Source organism: Arachis stenosperma, chromosome 6 (assembly GCF_014773155.1).
Source record: "Arachis stenosperma cultivar V10309 chromosome 6, arast.V10309.gnm1.PFL2, whole genome shotgun sequence".
Lineage (NCBI taxonomy): Eukaryota > Viridiplantae > Streptophyta > Magnoliopsida > Fabales > Fabaceae > Arachis > Arachis stenosperma.
Genome location: NC_080382.1, coordinates 30,713,842 through 30,731,760, shown reverse-complemented (window position 1 = coordinate 30,731,760; position 17,919 = coordinate 30,713,842). Strand labels below are relative to the sequence as shown.

General features: G+C 40.6%; 2 non-coding genes across 2 annotated transcripts; both read left to right on the top strand.

Annotated features, from left to right (window-relative positions):
• The first annotated feature begins 2,097 nt into the window (after positions 1 to 2,097).
• LOC130937757 (small nucleolar RNA R71) lies at positions 2,098 to 2,205 on the top strand. Its single transcript, XR_009068958.1, has one exon. It is a non-coding gene; the product is annotated as a small nucleolar RNA R71 (small nucleolar RNA).
• Positions 2,206 to 10,782: 8,577 nt separating this feature from the next.
• Positions 10,783 to 10,890, top strand: LOC130937755 (small nucleolar RNA R71). Its single transcript, XR_009068957.1, has one exon. It is a non-coding gene; the product is annotated as a small nucleolar RNA R71 (small nucleolar RNA).
• Positions 10,891 to 17,919: the final 7,029 nt, after the last annotated feature.

The window sequence follows — 17,919 nt, the reverse complement described above, 5'->3', positions numbered from 1 at the left end:
TGTTGCTCAAAATCACGTTTTGAGCCATTTCTAGCGTTAAACGCCGGGCTGGTGCCCATTCCTGGCGTTTAACGCCAGGTTCTTGCCCTTTTCTGGCGTTTAACGCCAGTCTGGTGCCCCTTTCTGGCGTTAAACACCCAGAATGGTGCCAGACTGGGCGTTAAACGCCCAACTGCTAGCCTCACTGGCGTTTAAACGCCAGTGAATTCTTCCTCCAGGGTGTGCTGTTTTTCTTCCTGTTTTTCATTCTGTTTTTGCTTTTTCAATGGATTTTGTGACTTCTTATGATCATCAACCTACAAAAAACATAAAATAACAAAAGAAAATATATAAAATATAATCATTGGGTTGCCTCCCAACAAGCGCTTCTTTAATGTCAGTAGCTTGACAGATGGCTCTCATGGAGCCTTACAAATGATCAGAGCAATGTGGGAACCTCCCAACACCAAACTTAGAGTTTGAATGTGGGGGTTCAACACCAAACTTAGAGTTTGGTTGTGGCCTCCCAACACCAAACTTAGAGTTTGACTTTGGGGGCTCTATTTGTCTCTGATTTGAGGGAAGCTCTTCAAGCTTCATCTCCATGGTGACAGAGGGATATCCTTGAGCCTTAAACACCAAGGATTTTTCATTCACTTGAATGATCAGTTCACCTCTATCAACATCAATCACAGCCTTTGCTGTGGCTAGGAAGGGTCTGCCAAGGATGAAGGATTCATCCATGCACTTCCCAGTCTCTAGGACTATGAAATCAGTAGGAATGTAATGGTCTTCAACTTTTACCAAAACATTCTCTACAAGTCCATGAGCTTGTTTTCTTGAGTTGTCTGCCATCTCCAATGAGATTCTTGCAGCTTGTACCTCAAAGATCCCTAGCTTCTCCATTACAGAGAGAGGCATGAGGTTCATACTTGACCCTAAGTCACACAGGGCCTTCTTGAAGGTCATGGTGCCTATGGTACAAGGTATGGAAAACTTCCCAGGATCTTGTCTCTTTTGAGGTAATTTCTGCCTAGACAAGTCATCCAGTTCTTTGGTGAGCAAGGGAGGTTTATCTTCCCAAGTCTCATTTCCAGATAACTTGTCATTTAACTTCATGATTGCTCCAAGGTATTTAGCAACTTGCTCTTCAGTGACATACTCATCCTCTTCAGAGGAGGAATACTCATCAGAGCTCATGAAAGGCAGAAGTAAGTCCAATGGAATCTCTATGGTCTCATTTTGAGCCTCAGATTCCCATGGTTCCTCATTGGGGAACTCAGAGGAGGTTGGTGCACGCCCATTGAGGTCTTCCTCAGTGGCGTCCACCTCCTCTCTTTCCTCTCCATATTCGGCCATGGTTATGGCTTTGCACTCTCCTTTTGGATTTTCTTCTGTATTACTTGGGAGAGTACTAGGAGGGAGTTCAGTAACTTTTTTGCTCAGCTGACCCACTTGTCCTTCCAAATTTCTGATGGAGGACCTTGTTTCATTCATGAAACTTTGAGTGGTTTTGATTAGATCAGAGACCATTGTTGCTAAGTCAGAGGTATTCTGCTTAGAACTCTCTGTCTGTTGCTGAGAAGATGATGGAAAAGGCTTGTTATTGCTAAACCTGTTTCTTCCACCATTATTATTATTGAAACCTTGTTGAGGTCTCTCTTGATTCTTCCATGAGAAATTTGGGTGATTTCTCCATGAAGAATTATAGGTGTTTCCATAGGGTTCTCCTAGGTAATTCACCTCTTCCATTGAAGGGTTCTCAGGATCATAAGCTTCTTCCTCAGATGAAGCTTCCTTAGTACTGCCAGGTGCATTTTGCATTCCAGACAGACTTTGAGAAATCAAATTGACTTGTTGAGTCAATATCTTGTTCTGAGCCAGTATGGCATTCAGAGTGTCAATCTCAAGAACTCCTTTCTTCTGACTAGTCCCATTGTTCACAGGATTTCTTTCAGAAGTGTACATGAATTGGTTATTTGCAACCATTTCAATCAGCTCTTGAGCTTCTGTAGGCGTCTTCTTCAGATGAAGAGATCCTCCAGCAGAGCTATCCAAAGACATCTTGGATAGTTCAGAGAGACCATCATAGAAGATACCTATGATGCTCCATTCAGAAAGCATGTCAGAAGGACATTTTCTGATTATTTGTTTGCATCTTTCCCAAGCTTCATAGAGGGATTCTCCATCCTTCTGTCTGAAGGTTTGGACTTCCACTCTAAGCTTACTCCATTTTTGAGGTGGAAAGAACTTTGCCAAGAAGGCATGACTAGCTTTTCCCAAGAGTCCAGGCTATCCTTAGGTTGTGAGTCTAACCATATTCTAGCTCTGTCTCTTACAGCAAAAGGGAATAGCATCAGTCTGTAGACCTCAGGGTCAACCCCATTAGTCTTGACTGTGTCACAGATTTGCAAGAACTCAGCTAAAAACTGATGAGGATCTTCCATTGGAAGTCCATGGAACTTGCAATTCTGTTGCATTAGAGAAACTAATTGAGGCTTAAGCTCAAAGTTGTTTGCTCCAATGGCAGGGATAGAGATGCTTCTCCCATAGAAGTTGGGAGTAGGTGCAGTAAAGTCACCCAGCACCTTCCTTGCATTGTTGGCATTGTTGTTGTTTTCGGCTGCCATGTGTTCTTCTTCTTTGAAGAATTCGGTCAGGTCCTCTAAAGAGAGTTGTGCTTTGGCTTCTCTTAGCTTTCTCTTCAAGGTCCTTTCAGGTTCAGGGTCAGCTTCAACAAGAATGCCTTTGTCTTTGCTTCTGCTCATATGAAAGAGAAGAAAATGTGGAATCCTCTATGTCACAGTATAGAGATTCCTTGAGGTGTCAGAGGAAAAGAAAAATAGAAGAAAAGAAGGTAGAAGAATTCGAACTTGATGAGATAAAGTTCGAATTGTGCATTAAGAAGGAGTAGTACTCCATAAATAGAAGGATGTGGGAAGGAGGGAAGAGGATTTTCGAAAATTAATTAAAAAGATGTTAAAAACATTTTAAAATTTGATTGATAATTTTCGAAAATTGAAAGTAGAAAAGAAATCAAGTGATTTTTGAAAAAGATTTTGAAATTAGAAATTAAGAAGATTTGATTGAAAACTATTTTGAAAAAGATGAGGTTGAGAAGATATGATTGGTAAAAAAAAAAAAATTTGATTTGAAAACAATTTTAAAAGATTTGATTTTGAAAATTAGTGACTTGCCTAACAAGAAAAGATATGATTCAAACATTAAACCTTTCTCAACAGAAAAGGCAACAAATTTGAGATGTTCAATCAAATCATTAATTGTTAGTAAGTATCTTTGAAAAAGGAAAGAAATTGATTTTGAAAAACATTTGATTGAAAAGATATGATTTGAAAAAGATTTGATTTTGAAAAACTTTGAAAACTTGAAAAAAATTGATTTGAAAACAAAATTCTTCCCCCTTTGCCATCCTGGCGTTAAACGCCCAGAATGGTGCACATTCTGGCGTTTAACGCCCAAAATGCACCCTTTTTGGGCGTTAAACTCCCAACCAGGTACCCTGGCTGGCGTTTAAACGCCAGTCTGTCTTCTTCACTGGGCATTTTTGAATGCCCAGCTTTTTCTGTATAATTCCTCTGCAGTATGTTCTGAATCTTCAGTTCCCTGTACTATTGACTTGAAAATAGAACCAAGATCAAATAAACAATGCATTGCAAGACACCAAACTTAAAATTAGACACTAGACTCAAACAAGAAACATAAAATCTTTTTGGTTTTTATGATTTTAAAATTTTTTTTGTGTTTTTTTCGAAAATTAAGTGGAAAAAGATATCAAAATTCTTAATGAGAATTCCAGGAATCAGTGCAATGCTAGTCTAAGACTCCGGTCCAGGAATTAGACATGGCTTCACAGCCAGCCAAGCTTTCAAAGAAAGCTTCGGTCCAAAACACTAGACATGGCCAAGGGCCAGCCAAGCCTTAGCAGATCATTGCTCCAAAAGCAAGATTGATAAAGATCAACAAGCTCTTGTGATGATAAGTTGAAACCTCGGTCCAATGAGATTAGACATGGCTTCTCAGCCAGCCAGATTTCAACAAATCATCATGAAACTCTAGAATTTATCTTCAAGAATTTCGAAAAAAAAATACCTAATCTAAGCAACAAGATGAACCTTCAGTTGTCCAAACTGAACAAAGGTGGATTTAAAGCAGAGCTTATAAAATATTTTTTATTTTTATGATTTTGTAATTTTTTTGTGCTTTTTTTCGAAAATTATATGGAAAGAAAATAAAGGTATCAAAATTCTTAATGAGAATTCCAGGAATCATGCAATGTTAGTCTAAAGCTTCAGTCTAAAGGAATTAGACATGGCTAGCCAAGCTTCAGCAGGACATTGCATTCAAGAGCTAAATTGATGAAGATCAATCAGCTTTGGTGATGATAAGAACATCACCTTGAAACACTAGAATTCATTCTTAAGAACTCTGAAGAAAAAATACCTAATCTAAGCAACAAGATGAACCGTCAGTTGTCCATACACAAAACAATCCCTGGCAACGGCGCCAAAAACTTGGTGCGCGAAATTGTGAACACTACAACTTCACACAACTAACCAGCAAGTGCACTGGGTCGTCCAAGTAATACCTTACGTGAGTAAGGGTCGATCCCACGGAGATTGTTAGTATGAAGCAAGCTATGGTCACCTTGTAAATCTCAGTCAGGCAGACTCAAATGGGTATAGTGATAAACGAAAATAACATAAAGATAAAGATAGAGATACTTATGTATATCATTGGTGAGAGCTTCAGATAAGCGTATGAAGATGCCTTCCCTTCCGTCTCTCTGCTTTCCTACAGTCTTCATCCAATCCTTCTTACTCCTTTCCATGGCAAGCTTATGCAAGGGTTTCACCGTTGTCAGTGGCTACCTCCCATCCTCTCATTGGAAATGTTCAACGCACCCTGTCACGGCACGGCTATCCATCTGTCGGTTCTCAATCAGGCCGGAATAGAATCCAGTGATTCTTTTGCGTCTGTCACTAACGCCCCGCCTTCAGGAGTTTGAAGCACGTCACAGTCATTCAATCATTGAATCCTACTCAGAATACCACAGACAAGGTTAGACCTTCCGGATTCTCTTGAATGCTGCCATCAGTTCTCGCCTATACCACGAAGACTCTGATCTCACGGAATGGCTGGCTCGTTTGTCAGGCGAGCACTCGGTTGTCAGGCGATCAACCATGCATCGTGTTATCAGGAATCCAAGAGATATTCACTAGAGCTTTGATTGCTTGTAGAACAAGAATGGTTGTCAGTCACCTTGTTCATGAGTGAGAATGATGATGAGTGTCACGGATCATCACCTTCATCAAGTTGAAGAACAAGTGATATCTTGGACAAAGAACAAGCGGAATTGAATAGAAGAACAATAGTAATTGCATTAATACTCGAGGTACAGCAGAGCTCCACACCTTAATCTATGGTGTGTAGAAACTCCACCGTTGAAAATACATAAGCATAAGGTCTAGGCATGGCCGAATGGCCAGCCTCCCAATGATCTAAGATAGTATAAAACGAAGATAGCTACCAAAGTCTACAGATACAATAGTAAAAGGTCCTACTTATAGATAACTAGTAGCCTAAGGTGTACAAAGATGAGTAAATGACATAAAAATCCACTTTCGGGCCCACCTGGTGTGTGCTTGGGCTGAGCAATGAAGCAATTTCGTGTAGAGACTCTTCTTGGAGTTAAACGCCAGTTTTTATGCCAGTTTGGGCGTTTAACTCCCATTTGGGTGCCAGTTCCAGCGTTTAACGCTGGGATTTCTTGAGGTGACTTTGAACGCCAGTTTGGGCCATCAAATCTTGGGCAAAGTATGGACTATCATATATTGCTGGAAAGTCCAGGATGTCTACTTTCCAACGCCGTTGAGAGTGCGTCAATTGGGCTTCTGTAGCTCCAGAAAATCCACTTCGAGTGCAGGGAGGTCAGAATCCAACAGCATCTGCAGTCCTTTTCAGTCTCTGAATCAGATTTTTGCTCAGGTCCCTCAATTTCAGCCAGAAAATACCTGAAATCACAGAAAAACACACAAACTCATAGTAAAGTCCAGAAAAGTGAATTTTAACTAAAAACTAATAAAAATATACTAAAAACTAACTAGATCATACTAAAAACATACTAAAAACAATGCCAAAAAGTGTATAAATTATCCGCTCATCACAACACCAAACTTAAATTGTTGCTTGTCCTCAAGCAACTGAAAATCAAATAAGATAAAAAGAAGAGAATATGCAATGAATTCCAAAAACATCTATGAAGATCAGTATTAATTAGATGAGCGGGGCTTTTAGCTTTTTGCCTCTGAACAGTTTTGGCATCTCAGTCTATCCTTTGAAATTCAGAATGGTTGGCTTCTTTAGGAACTCAGAATCCAGATAGTGTTATTGATTCTCCTAGTTAAGTATGATGATTCTTGAACACAGCTACTTTATGAGTCTTGGCCGTGGCCCAAAGCACTCTGTCCTCCAGTATTACCACCGGATACATACATGCCACAGACACATAATTGGGTGAACCTTTTCAGATTGTGACTCAGCTTTGCTAAAGTCCCCAATTAGAGGTGTCCAGGGTTCTTAAGCACACTCTTTTTGCCTTGGATCACAACTTTATTCTTTCTTTTTCTTTCTTTTTCTCTTTTTTTTTTTCTTTCGGTTTTTTTTTCGCTTGCTTTCTCTCTTTTTTTTTTGTATTCACTACTTTTTCTTGCTTCAAGAATCATTTCTAATGATTTTTCAGATCCTCAGTAACATGTCTCCTTTTTCATCATTCTTTCAAGAGCCAACCTTCATGAACCACAAATTCAAGATACATATGCACCGTTTAAGCATACATTCAGAGAACAAGAGTATTGCCACCACATCAAATTAATTAAACTATTATAAAATTCAGAATTCATGCAATTCTTTCCTTTTCAATTAAGCATGTTTTTATTCAAGAAAGGTGATGGATTCATAGGACATTCATAACTTTAAGGCATAGACACTAAGACACTAATGATCACAAGACACAAACATGGATAAACATAAGCATAAAATTCGAAAAACAGAAGAATAAAGAACAAGGAAATCAAAGAACGGGTCCACCTTAGTGATGGCGGCTCTTTCTTCCTCTTGAAGATCCTATGGAGTGCTTGAGCTCCTCAATGTCTCTTCCTTGTCTTTGTTGCTCCTTCCTCATGATTCTTTGGTCTTCTCTAATTTCATGAAGGATGATGGAGTGTTCTTGATGCTCCACCCTTAGTTGTCCCATGTTGGAACTCAGTTCTCCTAGGGAGGTGTTTAGTTGCTCCCAATAGTTTTGTGGAGGAAAGTGCATCCCTTGAGGAATCTCAGGGATCTCATGATGAGTGGGGTCTCTTGTGTGCTCCATCCTTTTCTTGGTAATGGGCTTGTCCTCATCAATAGGGGTATCTCCTTCTATGTCAACTCCAACTGAATAACAGAGGTGACAAATGAGATGAGGAAAGGCTAGCCTTGCCAAGGTGGAAGACTTGTCCGCCACTTTATAGAGTTCTTGGGCTATAACCTCATGAACTTCCACTTCTTCTCCAATCATGATGCTATGAATCATGATGGCCCGGTCTAGAGTAACTTCGGACCGGTTGCTAGTGGGAATGATTGAGCGTTGGATGAACTCTAACCATCCTCTAGCCACGGGTTTGAGGTCATGCCTTCTCAATTGAACCGGCTTGCCTCTTGAATCTCTCTTCCATTGTGCGCCCTCTTCACATATGACTGTGAGGACTTGGTCCAACCTTTGATCAAAGTTGACCCTTCTTGTGTAAGGATGTTCATCTCCTTGCATCATAGGCAAGTTGAATGCTAACCTTACATTTTCCGGACTAAAATCCAAGTATTTCCCTCGAACCATAGTAAGATAATTCTTTGGATTCGGGTTCATACTTTGATCATGGTTCTTTGTGATCCATGCATTGGCATAGAACTCTTGAACCATCAAGATTCCGACTTGTTGAATGGGGTTGGTAAGTACTTCCCAACCTCTTCTTCGGATCTCATGGCGGATCTCCGGATATTCACCCTTTTTGAGTGAAAAGGGGACCTCGGGGATCACCTTCTTCAAGGCCACAACTTCATAGAAGTGGTCTTGATGCACCCTTGAGATGAATCTCTCCATCTCCCATGACTCGGAGGTGGAAGCTTTTGCCTTCCCTTTCCTCTTTCTAGAGGTTTCTCCGGCCTTGGATGCCATAAATGGTTATGGAAAACGAAAAAGCAATGCTTTTACCACACCAAACTTAAAAGGTTTGCTCGTCCTCGAGCAAAAGAAGAAAGAAGAGAGTAGAAGAAGAAGAAATGAGGGAGAAAGGGATGGCTTTGTATTCGGCCAAAGAAGGGGAGAAGTGGTGTTTAGGTTGTGTGAAAATGAAGGAGTGAAGAAGGGTATTTATAGGGGAGAGGGGAGATGGTGTTCGGCCATTATGGGTGGGTTTTGGGAGGGAAAGTGGTTTGAATTTGAAGGGTGAGGTTGGTGGGGTTTTATGAAGGATGGATGTGAGTGGTGAAGAGAAAGATGGGATTTGATAGGTGAAGGGTTTTTGGGGAAGAGGTATTGAGGTGATTGGTGAATAGGGGAAGAAGAGAGAGGGTGGTGGTGGGGTAGGTGGGGGTCCTGTGGGGTCCACAGATCCTGTGGTGTCAAGGAAAAGTCATCCCTGCACCAAATGTTGCTCAAAATCACGTTTTGAGCCATTTCTGGCGTTAAACGCCGGGCTGGTGCCCATTCCTGGCGTTTAACGCCAGGTTCTTGCCCTTTTCTGGCGTTTAACGCCAGTCTGGTGCCCCTTTCTGGTGTTAAACGCCCAGAATGGTGCCAGACTGGGCGTTAAACGCCCAACTGCTAGCCTCACTGGCGTTTAAACGCCAGTGAATTCTTCCTCCAGGGTGTGCTGTTTTTCTTCCTGTTTTTCATTCTGTTTTTGCTTTTTCAATGGATTTTGTGACTTCTTATGATCATCAACCTACAAAAAACATAAAATAACAAAAGAAAATATATAAAATATAATCATTGGGTTGCCTCCCAACAAGCGCTTCTTTAATGTCAGTAGCTTGACAGATGGCTCTCATGGAGCCTTACAAATGATCAGAGCAATGTGGGAACCTCCCAACACCAAACTTAGAGTTTGAATGTGGGGGTTCAACACCAAACTTAGAGTTTGGTTGTGGCCTCCCAACACCAAACTTAGAGTTTGACTTTGGGGGCTCTATTTGTCTCTGATTTGAGGGAAGCTCTTCAAGCTTCATCTCCATGGTGACAGAGGGATATCCTTGAGCCTTAAACACCAAGGATTTTTCATTCACTTGAATGATCAGTTCACCTCTATCAACATCAATCACAGCCTTTGCTGTGGCTAGGAAGGGTCTGCCAAGGATGATGGATTCATCCATGCACTTCCCAGTCTCTAGGACTATGAAATCAGTAGGAATGTAATGGTCTTCAACTTTTACCAAAACATTCTCTACAAGTCCATGAGCTTGTTTTCTTGAGTTGTCTGCCATCTCCAATGAGATTCTTGCAGCTTGTACCTCAAAGATCCCTAGCTTCTCCATTACAGAGAGAGGCATGAGGTTCATACTTGACCCTAAGTCACACAGGGCCTTCTTGAAGGTCATGGTGCCTATGGTACAAGGTATGGAAAACTTCCCAGGAACTTGTCTCTTTTGAGGTAATTTCTGCCTAGACAAGTCATCCAGTTCTTTGGTGAGCAAGGGAGGTTCATCTTCCCAAGTCTCATTTCCAAATAACTTGTCATTTAACTTCATGATTGCTCCAAGGTATTTAGCAACTTGCTCTTCAGTGACATACTCATCCTCTTCAGAGGAGGAATACTCATCAGAGCTCATGAAAGGCAGAAGTAAGTCCAATGGAATCTCTATGGTCTCATTTTGAGCCTCAGATTCCCATGGTTCCTCATTGGGGAACTCAGAGGAGGTTGGTGCACGCCCATTGAGGTCTTCCTCAGTGGCGTCCACCTCCTCTCTTTCCTCTCCATATTCGGCCATGGTTATGGCTTTGCACTCTCCTTTTGGATTTTCTTCTGTATTACTTGGGAGAGTACTAGGAGGGAGTTCAGTAACTTTTTTGCTCAGCTGACCCACTTGTCCTTCCAAATTTCTGATGGAGGACCTTGTTTCATTCATGAAACTTTGAGTGGTTTTGATTAGATCAGAGACCATTGTTGCTAAGTCAGAGGTATTCTGCTTAGAACTCTCTGTCTGTTGCTGAGAAGATGATGGAAAAGGCTTGTTATTGCTAAACCTGTTTCTTCCACCATTATTATTATTGAAACCTTGTTGAGGTCTCTCTTGATTCTTCCATGAGAAATTTGGGTGATTTCTCCATGAAGAATTATAGGTGTTTCCATAGGGTTCTCCTAGGTAATTCACCTCTTCCATTGAAGGGTTCTCAGGATCATAAGCTTCTTCCTCAGATGAAGCTTCCTTAGTACTGCCAGGTGCATTTTGCATTCCAGACAGACTTTGAGAAATCAAATTGACTTGTTGAGTCAATATCTTGTTCTGAGCCAGTATGGCATTTAGAGTGTCAACCTCAAGAACTCCTTTCTTCTGACTAGTCCCATTGTTCACAGGATTTCTTTCAGAAGTGTACATGAATTGGTTATTTGCAACCATTTCAATCAGCTCTTGAGCTTCTGTAGGCGTCTTCTTCAGATGAAGAGATCCTCCAGCAGAGCTATCCAAAGACATCTTGGATAGTTCAGAGAGACCATCATAGAAGATACCTATGATGCTCCATTCAGAAAGCATGTCAGAAGGACATTTTCTGATTATTTGTTTGCATCTTTCCCAAGCTTCATAGAGGGATTCTCCATCCTTCTGTCTGAAGGTTTGGACTTCCACTCTAAGCTTACTCCATTTTTGAGGTGGAAAGAACTTTGCCAAGAAGGCATTGACTAGCTTTTCCCAAGAGTCCAGGCTATCCTTAGGTTGTGAGTCTAACCATATTCTAGCTCTGTCTCTTACAGCAAAAGGGAATAGCATCAGTCTGTAGACCTCAGGGTCAACCCCATTAGTCTTGACTGTGTCACAGATTTGCAAGAACTCAGCTAAAAACTGATGAGGATCTTCCATTGGAAGTCCATGGAACTTGCAATTCTGTTGCATTAGAGAAACTAATTGAGGCTTAAGCTCAAAGTTATTTGCTCCAATGGCAGGGATAGAGATGCTTCTCCCATAGAAGTTGGGAGTAGGTGCAGTAAAGTCACCCAGCACCTTCCTTGCATTGTTGGCATTGTTGTTGTTTTCGGCTGCCATGTGTTCTTCTTCTTTGAAGAATTCGGTCAGGTCCTCTAAAGAGAGTTGTGCTTTGGCTTCTCTTAGCTTTCTCTTCAAGGTCCTTTCAGGTTCAGGGTCAGCTTCAACAAGAATGCCTTTGTCTTTGCTTCTGCTCATATGAAAGAGAAGAAAATGTGGAATCCTCTATGTCACAGTATAGAGATTCCTTGAGGTGTCAGAGGAAAAGAAAAATAGAAGAAAAGAAGGTAGAAGAATTCGAACTTGATGAGATAAAGTTCGAATTGTGCATTAAGAAGGAGTAGTACTCCATAAATAGAAGGATGTGGGAAGGAGGGAAGAGGATTTTCGAAAATTAATTAAAAAGATGTTAAAAATATTTTAAAATTTGATTGATAATTTTCGAAAATTGAAAGTAGAAAAGAAATCAAGTGATTTTTGAAAAAGATTTTGAAATTAGAAATTAAGAAGATTTGATTGAAAACTATTTTGAAAAAGATGAGGTTGAGAAGATATGATTGGTAAAAAAAAAAATTTGATTTGAAAACAATTTTAAAAGATTTGATTTTGAAAATTAGTGACTTGCCTAACAAGAAAAGATATGATTCAAACATTAAACCTTTCTCAACAGAAAAGGCAACAAATTTGAGATGTTCAATCAAATCATTAATTGTTAGTAAGTATCTTTGAAAAAGGAAAGAAATTGATTTTGAAAAACATTTGATTGAAAAGATATGATTTGAAAAAGATTTGATTTTGAAAAACTTTGAAAACTTGAAAAAAATTGATTTGAAAACAAAATTCTTCCCCCTTTGCCATCCTGGCGTTAAACGCCCAGAATGGTGCACATTCTGGCGTTTAACGCCCAAAATGCACCCTTTTTGGGCGTTAAACGCCCAACCAGGTACCCTGGCTGGCGTTTAAACGCCAGTCTGTCTTCTTCACTGGGCATTTTTGAATGCCCAGCTTTTTCTGTATAATTCCTCTGCAGTATGTTCTGAATCTTCAGTTCCCTGTACTATTGACTTGAAAATAGAACCAAGATCAAATAAACAATGCATTGCAAGACACCAAACTTAAAATTAGACACTAGACTCAAACAAGAAACATAAAATCTTTTTGGTTTTTATGATTTTAAAAATTTTTTTGTGTTTTTTTCGAAAATTAAGTGGAAAAAGATATCAAAATTCTTAATGAGAATTTCAGGAATCAGTGCAATGCTAGTCTAAGACTCCGGTCCAGGAATTAGACATGGCTTCACAGCCAGCCAAGCTTTCAAAGAAAGCTTCGGTCCAAAACACTAGACATGGCCAAGGGCCAGCCAAGCCTTAGCAGATCATTGCTCCAAAAGCAAGATTGATAAAGATCAACAAGCTCTTGTGATGATAAGTTGAAACCTCGGTCCAATGAGATTAGACATGGCTTCTCAGCCAGCCAGATTTCAACAAATCATCATGAAACTCTAGAATTTATCTTCAAGAATTTCGAAAAAAAAATACCTAATCTAAGCAACAAGATGAACCTTCAGTTGTCCAAACTGAACAAAGGTGGATTTAAAGCAGAGCTTATAAAATATTTTTTATTTTTATGATTTTGTAATTTTTTTGTGCTTTTTTTCGAAAATTATATGGAAAGAAAATAAAGGTATCAAAATTCTTAATGAGAATTCCAGGAATCATGCAATGTTAGTCTAAAGCTTCAGTCTAAAGGAATTAGACATGGCTAGCCAAGCTTCAGCAGGACATTGCATTCAAGAGCTAAATTGATGAAGATCAATCAGCTTTGGTGATGATAAGAACATCACCTTGAAACACTAGAATTCATTCTTAAGAACTCTGAAGAAAAAATACCTAATCTAAGCAACAAGATGAACCGTCAGTTGTCCATACACAAAACAATCCCCGGCAACGGCGCCAAAAACTTGGTGCGCGAAATTGTGAACACTACAACTTCACACAACTAACCAGCAAGTGCACTGGGTCGTCCAAGTAATACCTTACGTGAGTAAGGGTCGATCCCACAGAGATTGTTAGTATGAAGCAAGCTATGGTCACCTTGTAAATCTCAGTCAGGCAGACTCAAATGGGTATAGTGATAAACGAAAATAACATAAAGATAAAGATAGAGATACTTATGTATATCATTGGTGAGAGCTTCAGATAAGCGTATGAAGATGCCTTCCCTTCCGTCTCTCTACTTTCCTACAGTCTTCATCCAATCCTTCTTACTCCTTTCCATGGCAAGCTTATGCAAGGGTTTCACCGTTGTCAGTGGCTACCTCCCATCCTCTCATTGGAAATGTTCAACGCACCCTGTCACGGCACGGCTATCCATCTGTCGGTTCTCAATCAGGCCGGAATAGAATCCAGTGATTCTTTTGCGTCTGTCACTAACGCCCCGCCTTCAGGAGTTTGAAGCACGTCACAGTCATTCAATCATTGAATCCTACTCAGAATACCACAGACAAGGTTAGACCTTCCGGATTCTCTTGAATGCTGCCATCAGTTCTCGCCTATACCACGAAGACTCTGATCTCACGGAATGGCTGGCTCGTTTGTCAGGCGAGCACTCGGTTGTCAGGCGATCAACCATGCATCGTGTTATCAGGAATCCAAGAGATATTCACTAGAGCTTTGATTGCTTGTAGAACAAGAATGGTTGTCAGTCACCTTGTTCATGAGTGAGAATGATGATGAGTGTCACGGATCATCACCTTCATCAAGTTGAAGAACAAGTGATATCTTGGACAAAGAACAAGCGGAATTGAATAGAAGAACAATAATAATTGCATTAATACTCGAGGTACAGCAGAGCTCCACACCTTAATCTATGGTGTGTAGAAACTCCACCGTTGAAAATACATAAGCATAAGGTCTAGGCATGGCCGAATGGCCAGCCTCCCAATGATCTAAGATAGCATAAAACGAAGATAGCTACCAAAGTCTACAGATACAATAGTAAAAGGTCCTACTTATAGATAACTAGTAGCCTAAGGTGTACAAAGATGAGTAAATGACATAAAAATCCACTTCCGGGCCCACTTGGTGTGTGCTTGGGCTGAGCAATGAAGCAATTTCGTGTAGAGACTCTTCTTGGAGTTAAACGCCAGTTTTTATGCCAATTTGGGCGTTTAACTCCCATTTGGGTGCCAGTTCCAGCGTTTAACGCTGGGATTTCTTGAGGTGACTTTGAACGCCGGTTTGGGCCATCAAATCTTGGGCAAAGTATGGACTATCATATATTGCTGGAAAGCCCAGGATGTCTACTTTCCAACGCCGTTGAGAGTGCGCCAATTGGGCTTCTGTAGCTCCAGAAAATCCACTTCGAGTGCAGGAAGGTCAGAATCCAACAGCATCTGCAGTCCTTTTCAGTCTCTGAATCAGATTTTTGCTCAGGTCCCTCAATTTCAGCCAGAAAATACCTGAAATCACAGAAAAACACACAAACTCATAGTAAAGTCCAGAAAAGTGAATTTTAACTAAAAACTAATAAAAATATACTAAAAACTAACTAGATCATACTAAAAACATACTAAAAACAATGCCAAAAAGCGTATAAATTATCCGCTCATCACAGAGGCACTTGAGCAAATACCCTCTTATGCTAAGTTCATGAAAGAGATCTTAAGTCATAAGAAGGATTGGAGAGAAACTGAAAAAGTTTTTCTCACTGAAGAATGCAGTGCAATCATTTTAAAGAGCTTACTAGAGAAGCTTAACGATTCTAAAAGCTTTATGATACCATGCACATTAGAGGGTACCTGTACCAAGACAGCTCTATGTGATCTTGGGGCAAGTATCAACCTAATCCCTGCATCTACTATCAGAAAGCTGGGCTTGACTGAAGAGGTCAAACCAACCAGGATATGTCTTTAACTTGCTGATGGCTCCATTAAATACCTATCAGGCGTGATTGAAGACATGATTGTCACAATTGGGCCATTTGCCTTTCCCACCGACTTTGTAGTGCTGGAAATGGAGGAACACAAGAGTGCAACTCTCGTTCTAAGAAGACCTTTCCTACCAACTGGACGAACCTTCATTGACGTCCAAAAAGGAGAAGTAACCCTGAGAGCCAATGAGGATGAGTTTAGGCTGAATGCTATTGAAGTAATGAAGCACCCAAACACATCAAAAGACTACATGCGTGTTGATATTATTGATTCCCTGGTACAGGAGATCAATATGGCTGAGAGTCTCAAATAAGAGCTAGAGGATATTGATAAGCGGATAATTTATACGCTTTTTGGCATTGTTTTTATGTAGTTTTTAGTAGGATATAGCTACTTTTAGGGATGTTTTTATTAGTTTTTATGCAAAATTCACATTTTTGGACTTTACTATGAGTTTGTGTGTTTTTCTATGATTTTAGGTGTTTTCTGGCTGAAATTGAGGGACCTGAGCAAAAATCTGATAGAAGGCTGAAAAAGAACTACAGATGCTGTTGGATTCTGTTCATACCCTGGGTCGAGCTGTTCGACCCGGGATGTTCGACAGACAAAGCGACCGACCTCTTCAGGTCAGGGCAACCTGACCTCTTTCCAAAGAGCTCGGCCAAGTCACCAGGAAAGCCCAAAGAAGGGCCCAAATAGAGGAACACGCCCCAAATCCTAAGGCAGGCCAAGCCTACAGAGAGAAGGGCGGTTCCCTTGAAGATAAAGATGACTGGTGCACGAATTTGTGATTCGCACAACTAACCAGCAAGTGCACTAGGTCGTCCAAGTAATACCTTACGTGAGTAAGGGTCGATCCCACGGAGATTATTGGCTTGAAGCAATCAATGTTTATTTTATTTGTCTCAGTTAGGATGTCACAAAATTGTTTGGATTACTTGAACAATAGAGTTATTTGTTTATAAAGGATTGTGGAATATATTAGAATAACAAAGAATACTAGCGTTACTTGTTGTGCAGTAATGGAGAATATGTTGGAGTTTTGGAGATGCTTTGTTCTCTGAACTTCAACTCTTCCTTGAGATCCTCTTCTCACACGCAAGGTCTATCCATGGCAAGCTCTATGTAGGGTGTCACCGTTGTCAATGGCTACTTCCCATCCTCGCAGTGAAAGCTAATGCTCACGCACTCTGTCACAGTACGGCCAATCACCGGTTGGTTCCCGCTTCCTACTGGAATAGAATCCCTCTTTTGCGTCTGTCACTAACGCCCAGCAGGTTGCAAGTTTGAAGCACGTCACAGTCATTCAATCCTGGAATCCTACTCGGAATACCACAGACAAGGTTTAGACTTTCCGGATTCTCATGAATGCCGCCATCTATCTAGCTTATACCACGAAGATTCTGTTGGGGAATCTAAGAGATATTCATTCATTCTGATGTAGAACGGAGGTGGTTGTCAGGCACACGTTCATGGATTGAGGAAGGTGATGAGTGTCACGGATCATCACCTTCTTCACAATTAAGCGCGAATAAACATCTTAGATAAGAACAAGCGTGTTTGAATGGAAAACAAAGGAATTGTATTAAATCATCGAGACGCTGCAGAGCTCCTCACCCCCAACAATGGAGTTTAGAGACTCATGCCGTCAAAAGTATGTAATTCAGATTTGTAAAATGTCATGAGGTACAAGATAAGTCTGTAAAAGTTGTTTAAATAGTAAACTAGTAACCTAGGTTTACAGAAAATGAATAAACTAAGATAATTGGTGCAGAAATCCACTTCTGGGGCCCACTTGGTGTGTGCTGGGGCTGAGACTAAAGCTTTCCACGTGTAAAGGCCTTTCTTGGCGTCAAACTCCAGGTTATGACGTGTTTTGGGCGTTCAACTCCGGATCATGACGTTTTTCTGGCGTTTAACTCCAGACAGCAGCATGAACTTGGCGTTTAACGCCAAGTTACGTCGTCTATCCTTGCGCAAAGTATGGACTATTATATATTGCTGGAAAGCCCTGGATGTCTACTTTCCAACGCCGTTGAGAGCGCGTCAATTTGACTCCTGTAGCTCCAGAAAATCCATTTCGAGTGCAGGGAGGTCAGGATCCAACAACATCAGCAGTCCTTTTTCAGCCTAAGTCAGATTTTTGCTCAGCTCCCTCAATTTCAGCCAGAAAATACCTGAAATCACAGAAAAACACACAAACTCATAGTAAAGTCCAGAAATATGATTTTTACCTAAAAACTAATATTATTTTACTAAAAACTAACTGAAACATGCTAAAATCTACATGAAATTACCCCCAAAAAGCGTACAAAATATCCGCTCATCAATGACCTCACTTGAAGATAAAGATAAGATAAGATAACTAACTTATCTTATCTAAGAAGGTCACCCTACGCCATTATAAATACACTGGAGCACCCAGGTATAACTGATACTCTGATTCTACTCAATACCTGCTTAATACCCTTGCTAACTTAAGCATTGGAGTCCCTTGCAGGTAACCCCCACCCTCTGGGAACGAAGGATCAACATCATCACCAAGTCCAATGAATCGGACTCCGCAGCTCCGACCAGCATAGAAGATCTCATCCGAGATCGACCTCTAGTTTCAGGTAACCCTCAGAACATTGGCGACGTTGCCGGGGAACTTGGAAGTCATCCCATTACCATGGTAGACGACCATGACAACGATCACACCTCAGATCTAAAAGAAAGAACGCCGCATAAAAAAGCGGACACAACACCAAAAG